The following is an 11,744-nucleotide window of genomic DNA, read 5'->3' as shown; positions in this document are numbered from 1 at the left end:
TGCAATGCCGTTTTTTTACGGCATGCAATGTAGTTACCTAAAATAGTTTTCATTCATTTTTTTTTGATATTCAATATTTCGAGCATCGTTCCAGAGTAACTACCTAATAAACTTAGATTTAAAAGAAAAAGAAAAAAATGCAGTCTATCTGTGAGATAATTTAGAAGTCTCCTCTGAAACAAATGATTTCTTCCCTTGAATAGAGTCTTTCACTACTGGAAAAAAAATCTAAAAAGCCACACTTTATAGTTTTTTTTTTGTTTTGGGTACCCTAACGATTATAAAACTATTTATTTATTATTTAAAATAATTTTAAGTCCGACTCTGGTTTTTTAAATTATTTAATCTGATTATATTCATCGCAGCAATATTGATCAGCGCTAATTAACATTGAATAAGGAAAATCGAGCCAATTGAAAGATTCAATTAAATAATATCCAGGTCAGCAATTTAAAAATATTATTTTAATTTTTTTATTGTGAATTTGAAATAACATTGTACGATCTAATAATATGCATAATATTAATCGTCGTTATTATAAATAAATCTACTTCTACAAACTAGTTTCTAATGCTCTACATGTTCGAAGAGGTTACCACCCTCCCTAATGCACACATTTATTTTTAGTCCAATCGTATTTATCGTATTTATAGTTCTTTGAACATATCTTCTTCTTATACTTCCAAATGCATTTTGTACTCTTGTAAATGTTGATTATCAGCTCATTTGAAAATCTAAAAATAATGTCAGATGCCCTAATAAAGTGGCTACGAAAATGTGTAATTAGTTTTTTGATTTTCTAAAAAGTAACAACAAGAAAAAATAAAGTTGATTTTCAAAAAAATCCGTTTTTTTCCAAAAAACTCAGCAATCCTTGAAATTTTTAAAACTTTTTTGATGACATCTTGGTGAACATACTAAAGCGCAACTTTGTCCCAATTTAACCATGTTCGTTGTTCGTATCTATCACCACAGAATATATTATACGCAAGCAGCGTTTATGGTTCAAGCTGCGTAGTATAGTATATTCTGTGCTAATACGGTTACCGAGATACCAATGCTCTTACCCCGAATTTGTAGCACGCTGTATAAAATGCAGGGTGTCCCAGAAATAAGTGCAAATATTCTAAGGGGTGGTAGATCTGGTCAAAACAAACATTTTTTCGGTAATTTCTTTACCGTTTTCCAAATAAGTCCAAAATAACCGAGTTATTTTACTTTGAAAATTTCCAAAAAATATGAATTTTGCTAAACTTTTGAGAACCTATTCTACTACCTATTTTGCCATATTATCAAGAAAATATGTTTTTTAACTTAAAACTAAAAAAAATCCATTTTTTTTTTCAAAAATTCCAAATTTTCAATTTTTTTTTCGCAAAAAATACCTCATAGGCGTGTTTCTGAGGCCGAAATATACTACCAGTTAAAATACTTGCACTTATTTCTGGGACACCCTGTATAAAAGGCAACCCTCGTATAAACTAATATAACATTAACTTTAGTCTAATGAGCCTAATTGAAGACTTGATTTGAAATTAAATTAAGATTTGGAATAATAATCAAATTTATATATTCAATAGATAAAAAAAATCTTCATATTCATCATTAGGGCAGCAGCAAATAAGCGTTGCGTATTCCCTCTGTTTTTACTCGAATTTTTTTACAGAGTTGTTTAAAGTGACCTGGCCAACCAGGATTGACACAAAATTTACAAATACTGAAAATTTTAATTATGCTTATTAACGAAAAATTTTTTTTGTTTATTTTAAGTTCTTCGTTTTATTGCCAGATAAATATTAATTCTGTAATGTAAGACCAAACCTTGAGTTTTCCACGAAAACTAATAATTATCGATAGGTTATAAAACACATTTATTAAACGGATAGTTCAAAGATACTGAACATTTTTTCCACGCTGCTTTCACAGGTTTGTCAACTGTATAAACTTAGGGTTATATTAAAAGGTTACATGTAAATATACGAAATTGTATTTGCATTTTCATTGTTTTCATTATGTCGCTCGTCACGATTGTAATTTGAATTATTTCAAATTTTTGGAATTTTTCTTTGAACAGCACCGTGGCACAAAGGTAAAGGACTTTTGTATTATGATCGGGATGTACTTAAGAATAGAGTAGATAATTAGATAATATTTTACTTTACTTAGTTGATTTTAATTTATTTATAAACACTTCACAGATATATAAGTTACAAGAATGAAATACTAGAGGATCGAAAAATAAATGGGGTCAGAATTGTTTGAAAATAAAGTTTGCTGTCATTTTATATCAAAAATTTTATAGTGAATGGCATAATTCATCATATCCAGGCCAACTTGACGACGGTATTTTTGGCCATACAGTTCGTTTTGAAAACAATTCTTTAGTAGAGGTGGTTGTGCCTTATTTATTCTTGAGAGCTTGAGATATTTGGGTTTGCTTAAATACATTCACCGGCACGAAAAACGGACACCTTAAAATTTTGATGCAATTTTAAAGTTTAATATATTTTCTACTAGTGGGCCTATTTTGATGATTTTTTAAGCATTTTCTAGTTAAATTATTTGACTTTTTAGTGTATCTTTCTAAATTAAAAATGAAAATTCTCAATTATAGGACGGAAAATAAAATGTTGATAGTTTGGTAAAAGTTTGAAACACCCTGTGGAATACGTTAACAAAGCGCGGAATTTTCAAATCATTTTATCATCTAGGTGCATCTTTTCTTGATGGTTTGTTTTTTGGTTAATCTCAATAGCTTTATTTTTGTTGGAGATATTCGCTTTTGAAGAAGACATTAATATTTTTTCGTAGTTTTTATTCTGATAATAAAATGTTACAGAGCTACCGATTAAATAAAGGAAAAAAAAACAAAAACATATAAGAAAATTATTACTCATACCGGATATTACCCTCCCGAGCTTCTCAATTATACCTAAATATTTTAGTGACATAATTTTGTTCTCTAGCATGCTATTGACATGACCCAAAAAACATCATTAAATCTTCATTAAATGAACTTCGCTTGGTTCTTAAAGAAGAATGGGAAAGCATAACACAATATGATATATGCAGCCCCAATGACAGTATGATAGTATGAACGGACTCATATACAGGCAGTTATAGCTTATAGCAGCCAAGGGGGCACCAGTAAGTATTAGGGTGTATTTTACAATTTTTTCTGTTTGTATACTTGAGTATTACATATACTTTCTTTAATATCGTTAGTTCTGTTTTCGTTTTATTGTTATTAATGTTTATTAAAACTAGGACTGTATAGTTACCCTTAATTTTTTTTTTAAATTTAGTATAAAATACAGTATCCAATGCAGAGGCGTAATATGACGTTACGACAATAGTCACCAAAACCTCATAAAAAACTACATTAAAAAGTAATGATAATTGAAAAAATTGCAAATTGATCGCGATCAGTTCATTTCGTTCTTAAAACATGAAAAAAAATGCTCAGGAGTCATGGTTCTGACCGTAAAATTATATTTTAGGAAAATTTACACACGAGATTATTGCACAGGGTGTTTTAAAGTTAGGGTAAAAACACAACCTCTCTCATTAACCCTGTATAATATGCCAAACACTAAAGTTTATAAAAAACTTAGTTTACGAATAAATAAAGTTGATATAATTATATACAGTTTGCTAAAAAATTCATGAAAATAGAGCTAAAAATAACAAAAATACAAAAATATAACACAAATTTGACCAAACACATCTCCGTTGAAGAGTCACATAAAATGGGAAAAAAATAATTCATTCTTAATTGAAAATGGACACTTAAATAGTAAAGTAAGTCTTAATTATTTCCTAAATCTGTATATATAATTTCGTAATTTTACATTATGTATATGAATTTTAAGTAATCTTTTTTTTAATATTTGGATATACCAAAATTAATAGGTTATGACTAAATATCACCTATATACACATATAACACATACTTTACGTTTTTGATACTTTTAGAGTAAATACTATTTAACCTTGCAACATCCTGTAATGCCATAGTAGGTACAAAAATACGATATTTACTTTAAGAATCAAAATAGGTATAAGCGTGAATATTGCGTAGCCAAAAGATTTTATACAATTGCAGGGTTTTTAATATTGATTTTGTCTCGACAAGATTTTAAGTAATGCTTTCCAGCTTTAAATTTGATCTAAATTCAACAATGCATGTACATTTTACAGTATTTTTTCACTTGCAACTTTACGCAAATTTCACTTGGAGACTCTCCACCGCGGCAAATCAAATCAATCAAATTAGAGAAAATTTTACCATCCATTTTTTTTTCAATCTTTCGATGTAATTAGGTGATATGCCGAAAAAGCTTTTCTAAGTGCTGTTTGATATGAAGCGGACCGTCTGCGCTGATCGTCCCTGTTGTGCCGTTTCACATGGAGCGGATTTTCCGTCCGGATCGTGCGTTGGATGAACAAGTACCATGAGTTTATATGAATATTTTCACATGGGCGCGAATTATTTTTGCATTTTTTACGTTTTTTTCATTTTTTTCAATATTCCGTTACGAAATTTTGTTGCGAAACATTTGATTCATCAGTGGCCCCAAAAACGCAAAGAAAAAAATAAATTAGAACTACCCCAAAACTCTCCTCCAAATAATACAATTTGCCCCGATTTGCCCAGACTATATACTATATGTAACTATTTAATTATTTCAAAGAAACAATAACATGCATAAATGTTGAAGAAACTCATAATATACGCACATTCTAAACTATAATAAATAGGAGTAAAATATTTTTGAAAGCAAAACAAATGTAAAGAATGCCAATTATTAATACAATAGAAATAAATAACTAATGGAAGTTTTTGGGACACCCTCGAATTTTTATTTGCATATAGATAAATTTCAATATGCATATTACTTACGTTGGGTCTAGGTGCACGTTAACGTGTACTCTATTATAATATTTAAGTACACGGAAAAACTGAAAATCTTTCCGCACTAAGTAATGCCTAGCTATAGCCTATAGCCGGGGGTTCACCCACGGAGTCCTCAGATCGATCCCCGACAAAGGTATAGAACTCTTTATTTTTTTACAGCTGTTTTAATTTACATTATTATACAGGGTGGCGCACCTCATTCGCCTCGGTTGATTATACGAAAACGGAAAGATGTAGAAACAAAATATTTTATGGGTATATGTGGGGAGGCAATGTGCACATTTTAAAATTATTTTGAAACATACAGGGTGTCTCAGAACTAAGATCCGTACCAAAGTTATATTTTTTCTTATGGAACACCCGGTATTTTATTTAATTTTTGGATTCTTGGGCCCAAAAAAGCATTTATTATAAGGGTTAAATATGTTTAATTTCTTTGGTTTTTGAGATATTTAAAGATATTTAAATATGCACGCTACAAAATAATTGATTATTTACACCCTGTACATTATTTTCAGAATTAATTCTTGTGCTGAGTTTAAAGGTAAAGAAATAAACTTTACTGAAAAATGTCATTACTTCCTTAAATTTATACAGGGGTACCAAAAATTGGTGATCTATTTTAAGGATTTATTTTACATAAAAACTTTGTTATTTCAAATGCAACATCCTGTATTTTTTTAAATAAATCGAAGAAGATTCAAATGCTCTTTCAAACTATATTAGGGTTTCCTATACCTATCTATCTCAGATTTTGAAAAAAAAGCGATTTTTAAATAAAATGTCAATCAAGATGGCTGGTATCGCCATGGCAATTTTCTAGTGACAGTTAGTAACTATCTTCAAAATCGACATTAGTTTATAAACATTATTATTTAAACAGTTTACTAAAATTTATAGTAATGCAATAGTTTTTTAAAAAATTAAACTTTGGTGTGCCACGACTTTATGACCGACCCTGTATACTTAACTTTATTACCCTCTAATAGATATTTAAAAACCCTATAATTTTTATATTTAAGTTTTTGCGGCACCTCTTATATTTTACCTAATAATGGACCGTTCCCATACATATCAACAGCCCAGTACTTATAAATTGATTATGAAGAAAAAAATGTTTTGCCCTTAGAACAATGCCTAAACTTCTTTAAATTAGATTAAGGCTAAATCTAGTCTTCACATTTTTTGACAGGTTTTGGGAATATGGTAGAAATGCAGCAGCGCGAAATTCCATCAATAAGATCAGGTTTATGACTTACTGTCGATTATTCTACATAAATATATCCAAACTGTTGATAAATTTAATGTTTTTTTTTCAAAAATGTTTTTTTTTTGTTTCCAATACAATTAAAAATTCCATTTATTACTTGTCCACTAAATAATTATCCCATAATAATTATTAACAGTGTCAGTGGTACAGAAAAATAGAACAATTCAATTATCTTTGTGGGTTCATCTTATTTGGCAAGCATATAATTAATGACTTCTTAATATGTGATATTGTGATATAGATACAGTTATTAGTCTGCCTTTGAGTATTTGCTTGTTTGGCATCAATCTTAGTGATAAAAACTATGAAACAAGAATGTTCGGATCGCTAGTTTTTTATATAATTTATTCTATTTATATTACTGTATCATGCGAGAGAAAGTATTTACATTTTTTTATATTTACATATTGTATCTTGCTTTTAATGTTTTTTTTCGGTTTTAATTGACTAAGAAACGGAGAGGTACAGCGCTCGATTTTGATACCAAAGATCGCAGGTCGCAGGTTTAATTCTTGATAAGGGCATGAAATCAGCCATTTTTATTATCAAAATTTTTGATACCCTGATCGACTAGGCCTTAATTAAGTACTTAATTATTCATAACCTCAAGGTTATAATAATAATAATAATAAGGTATGGGTTCTTCTGTGGTATGTGCTGTTAACGCGTAGTGCTGATATTTATTAAAAAGTAGTTTAAAGAAATATTCTTTGTTATAAATGAAGAAGTAATGATAGATGGCACTCCTATGATTGTAAAACGATGTATTACAGTGCAATCGAAACATTACTTTTTATCATATGTATGGTGACATTTTTGTGTAACTTATAATTATGACTTTTAATTTAACTTGATCAGTTGCTATCAGGAACATTACAAATTTATTTTTATTTTTTTTTATTTAAAATATTTGGTTATACCACGTTTAATAGTTTTTGACTTTCGCTTAAACACACTATGCAAACAAATAGCATTTACATTTAAATTTTCAAATAAATATCTTTAACCTCGCAACATCCTGTAACGTAAAGGTACTAAAATGAGTAAGAGTAATTCACAATTTTTATTGAATTCTAGATTTAATATTGAATAATGAAAACTTAATATAAAAAAATTGTATGTGCACCATGAATAAACAACTATTAAATTGAAGGATTTGAAGATCATACATTTGAAAAAGCGTAGTATGAAATGTTGAAAAAGTAATACATTAAAAATTAATGAATAATTTGATTCACTTTCACAAGATTTGTAGTAAAATGACCGTCTGTCTGTCTGAGGACTCCATTCAGGTTCAACCTCTATCCACGTAGCGAGTTTGGTTCCAATCGACCTATAATTAATATATAAAACTTCTGATGATTTCATCCATTCCTTGGCATCGGTACTAAACGTCGAGGACGTCATCCTGTAACCCGTCCCCGATTATGCCGAAATCGACCCACATTTTTCTTCAATATCAAATCCTTAGTTCCACCCTGCTGAAGATGTAAACGAAACGTCGTATCCAACTTTGCAGGATTGGACCGTGTGCACCGTCGCTCACATTTACCTTACCCATCAAATTTGGTTGCGATTTAACGACTCATTATCGTTTGACGTTTCTCTTTTGACGTTTCTTACGTCAAAACTGTCACAGTGACACGTGTCGTACGCGGTCAAGTTGGCCTTGGTCCAATCTATCGACATACCAAATTTAATTTGAATCGGACGATTTTTTCTAAGCCGTAGGCTGTCCTTAACACTTTTCCTCTCGCCTGTTGTGTCGCGTGTCGTGTCACGGCCTTTTCATTTTTACTCCCAACACGCGTAATAAAGTTTCACTTCAAAAACTTTTTTTTTATCCAGTAGCTGATTCTATATAAAAGCTAACAGATTATAAATGTACGGAGAGGGGTAGAATGAACTGATAAGGCTCTAAGGAATATACATGATTTAAAAATTAAATAAGTAGGATGGAAGTTAATAGTACTTTGTTTTATAACCATTGATTAATTAGATACTGAATAATTTGGTAATAAACTTTAAGTTATTAGCGCTAGTAAAAATCTACATTATGATATACGTACATTTTTATTTACAGTCGATTCACTATTTAAAATTTAGAAGAAAAATTATTATTTTCTAATAATAATCTAGAGTGCCATGGCTGTGTTAAAAACACTAATTTTTAGTCAAGGAGCCTTGGAAAAATAGATTTGATAGTCTATGTTATTCGTCTCTTGTCCTAGCTGGTTAAAAGATGCCCAAATCGTATTTTTATTCATATCTCAATTTTTTCAAATGGAACGAGGGTAGCTCAATAACATATTTGGAAAGAGCATTTTTTTACGAATAATTTGGTACCACACACTTGGTATTTCGAGTCAAATTGTCATTATGAATCGCATGTTGCAATTTCAAATAAACCATATTCGAAAATGTCAAAGTTGACATATGATATGTCATTCTATTCAGAGTATAATTTTCTATCAAATAAAGCAACAAAAAACCGAGGGTACCATTTAAAAATCAAAAGTTGTAGTCATTTCCGGTGAAACAAGAAGTGACAGAAAACAACTGAATACATCAATCAATCCTAATTTATGTCATATACTAACATACCAAATCTCGTTTTTTTATCTGAAAAAATAAAAAAGTTATAGGGGTGAGCCATTTTTGGGACTCACCCGGTATATAAACTTTGGTATTAGTAAATTTAAAAATCAACACTTCAAGCTGAGGGCGTTGAGTCAATGGGACGAACTTGGCAAACTTTGTTTTTTCTTTTAGTTTTCTTAAACGAGAGATGAAAAATTAATAAAAAAAAATTAGATTTATAAATCTTTTTGTCAAAGATCATTTGTGTTCCCCTTTCTTGAGTTATAACTCATCATACAGTCTCAGGGCTTTGACAAAAGCCAGTCTCTGAGACGGCTCCACAGAGGCCAGCTCTCCATCCTCGACATCAGCCGTACCAAAGTTCATGGTGTGTTCATGGTACGAATGGTCGTCGTCTCGGCGCATTCAGTGATAAGGTGTTCTGGTGTTTCCTCATTTTCCCCACAGAATCTGCATTCGCCGTTGTTTCGTAAAGCTTAAAATAATTTACGCAATTTAACCAATTATTTCTTATTATATGTATATGAATGTCAGTCATTGACTTTTGTGTTTCATTCAATATGTTTACTTATACCTAGTGAAAAAAAATATTTCTTGGAATTATTTCAGTACTAAGTAAAGTACTAAGTACTAAGTAGATCGTAAAGTAAATTAATTATCAGCATATTTTAAATCTGATTAAGGTATCTGTAAGAAGAATACAGCAACACTGCTGCTTCCCAGTTCGGTTTAGTACTTAGCTATTCTTTAGTACTGAGGCATTCATTCGATGTCCGATTTCTCTATCAGTAAAGGTTGATTCTCACTATCAACTCCCTTCCATTTCTCGTCCGTTTACATAAAATATTATATCATGTAAACGAATAAGACAATGCACACTATCCGTTTCGTTTCCCTTCCGTTCCATATCCTTTCCTTCCATACATTTTTTTTGGTGGACGAACTGAGGCGTATCGGAAACAGTGTTGTCAAGTTCTTACATTTGTACCAGCTCTGTTAAAATTTTGATGGTGTTTATTTATTCTTTCACCTCTTAATTATACCTATTACATTTTTCAGAAGATCAAATTCTTAAAATCAAACTTCCATAATTATATAAATTGTACAATAAAAAGTATGGAACTGATACGGAACCATCGCTTACGTATAGCGTCAATACAATAAAATATATGGAACGGATATGAAATGGATATGGAATGGAAACGGAAGGTATAGTGAGAATCAACCTAAATTCGGTCCATTTTCGATATGCCTGAGTTCTTTCTGAGACGCACAATTTTCGAGTGCTGTAAGTCTTCTCTTAATTTCGGCATTTGAGTTCACACTTCACAATCATAGATTCAATCAAAATTTGTCACGACCACAATTAATTCAGACATCCTACTATTCAATTGCTTTGTTGAGTTACGATTGACACTAAATATTTAAAGTCGTCGACCTTTGTGACCTGAGTATCATCCATAATCAAAACTTTAAAGGCCGCTTCATTATTGATTACCAGATATTCTGTTTGACTGACTTACTGCTAGGCCCCATTTGTCGTATTGTATACAGTCTCCTCATCATGTACTTAAAGTCAAAAGCATCTTGCGCAAGCACTAACCCATCTGAAGCAAAATTTAAAGTAAAACACTTTTGTGCGCCTATAGAAATTCAAATATATTCACATTGAGAGGCTGCAATCTTGTCTAAGACCCTTTGTGGTTATTATAGGTTCAAATAGTTGATTCCCTATTTTATGAGCGATATATTGTTATTATATAGTTCTTTAATTATTTTTACTAGATCCGTATTGACAGCTAGCCGTTCGAGAGCCTTTTTCGAGAGAATTTTTGATGGGGTATTGTGTCGAAGGACTTTTCAAGATATTCAAAACTTAAGTGAACTTCCTGTTCTACAAATATTTGTTTTTTCAGAAGCTGATGAAATATGAAAAGGTTGTTCACGCAAGGTCGGCCCAGTCTAAATCCATTTTGGTCTTCTCCAATTTTATGACCAGTATTTGCCCTTATTTCGGATTGTAGACTTCTAGTAAACAACCTGCCTATCGTACAATTAGCACTTGGTCCTCTGTTGCATCAAGGCCAACGTGCAATTGATACTTAGTCCTCTGCACCATTTCTTTGAATATAGATAACCACTAAATGAGGCAATTTCCATTCTTAATGTATTTTATTAATTGCTAGGCATTTATTCAATAGGGCTGCTAAGGGTTCGGGTTCGATCAGAGAGCAGAGAGTAACCTCTGCATTTAAGTAGCTCAGCTGGGATATTACCTGGGTTTGAATTTCTTTTATTTTTCATTCGCGTTTTTTGCGTCTTCCACTGATATATTTAGTTTTCTTTCATGATATTCTTCTGTGTTGGCAGAGTCTACAACTATGACATCTGGCCTAGTTTCAATCAATAGTGCCCTGTATTAAGATGTTAAAGCTTTTAGGCCAATTAAGGTGGTGTTCCTTCTTTTACTATCTAATTTTAGTTCTCTAATGGTTCTCTAAACTTTAGTGCTCTGGGCACCTTCTATCATGCTCTTAATCTCCACTAATTTCTTTTCCCAGATGCTGTTTTCTTCTTTTTTTATTGCTTATCTGACTTCGCTGTTTTTAAGTTTCCAATGGTACCTGTTCTCCATTGTCCTATTTGTAAGCTTTTCAAGTAAGTTTCATGTGTAAGCAGTTGTTATGCTTTTCTGCATTTATGTACTTCATTTTGTCAGTGAGCCACGACGGTTTCCTCTTTATTTGTATACTAGTATCGTATCAATAGTAATACATATTTTTTGATGTTTTCGGGTTTTTAGAAATATACTTAATTGTAATTTGTAAATTGTTAAATATTGGGCATTCCGTACACTGGAAACATAAATACGATTCAACATTCCATATCCAAATATTATACTACTTAACACTACTTTATGTAAAAGGTAACTATCGCATAAGTATTCACAAAGCT

The sequence above is a fragment of the Sitophilus oryzae genome, unplaced genomic scaffold, assembly GCF_002938485.1.
Source record: "Sitophilus oryzae breed Bouriz unplaced genomic scaffold, Soryzae_2.0 scaffold_1744_pilon_pilon, whole genome shotgun sequence".
NCBI classification, from domain to species: Eukaryota; Metazoa; Arthropoda; class Insecta; order Coleoptera; family Curculionidae; genus Sitophilus; species Sitophilus oryzae.
The sequence above is the reverse complement of the archived record's forward strand: the minus strand, read 5'-3'. Positions refer to the sequence as shown.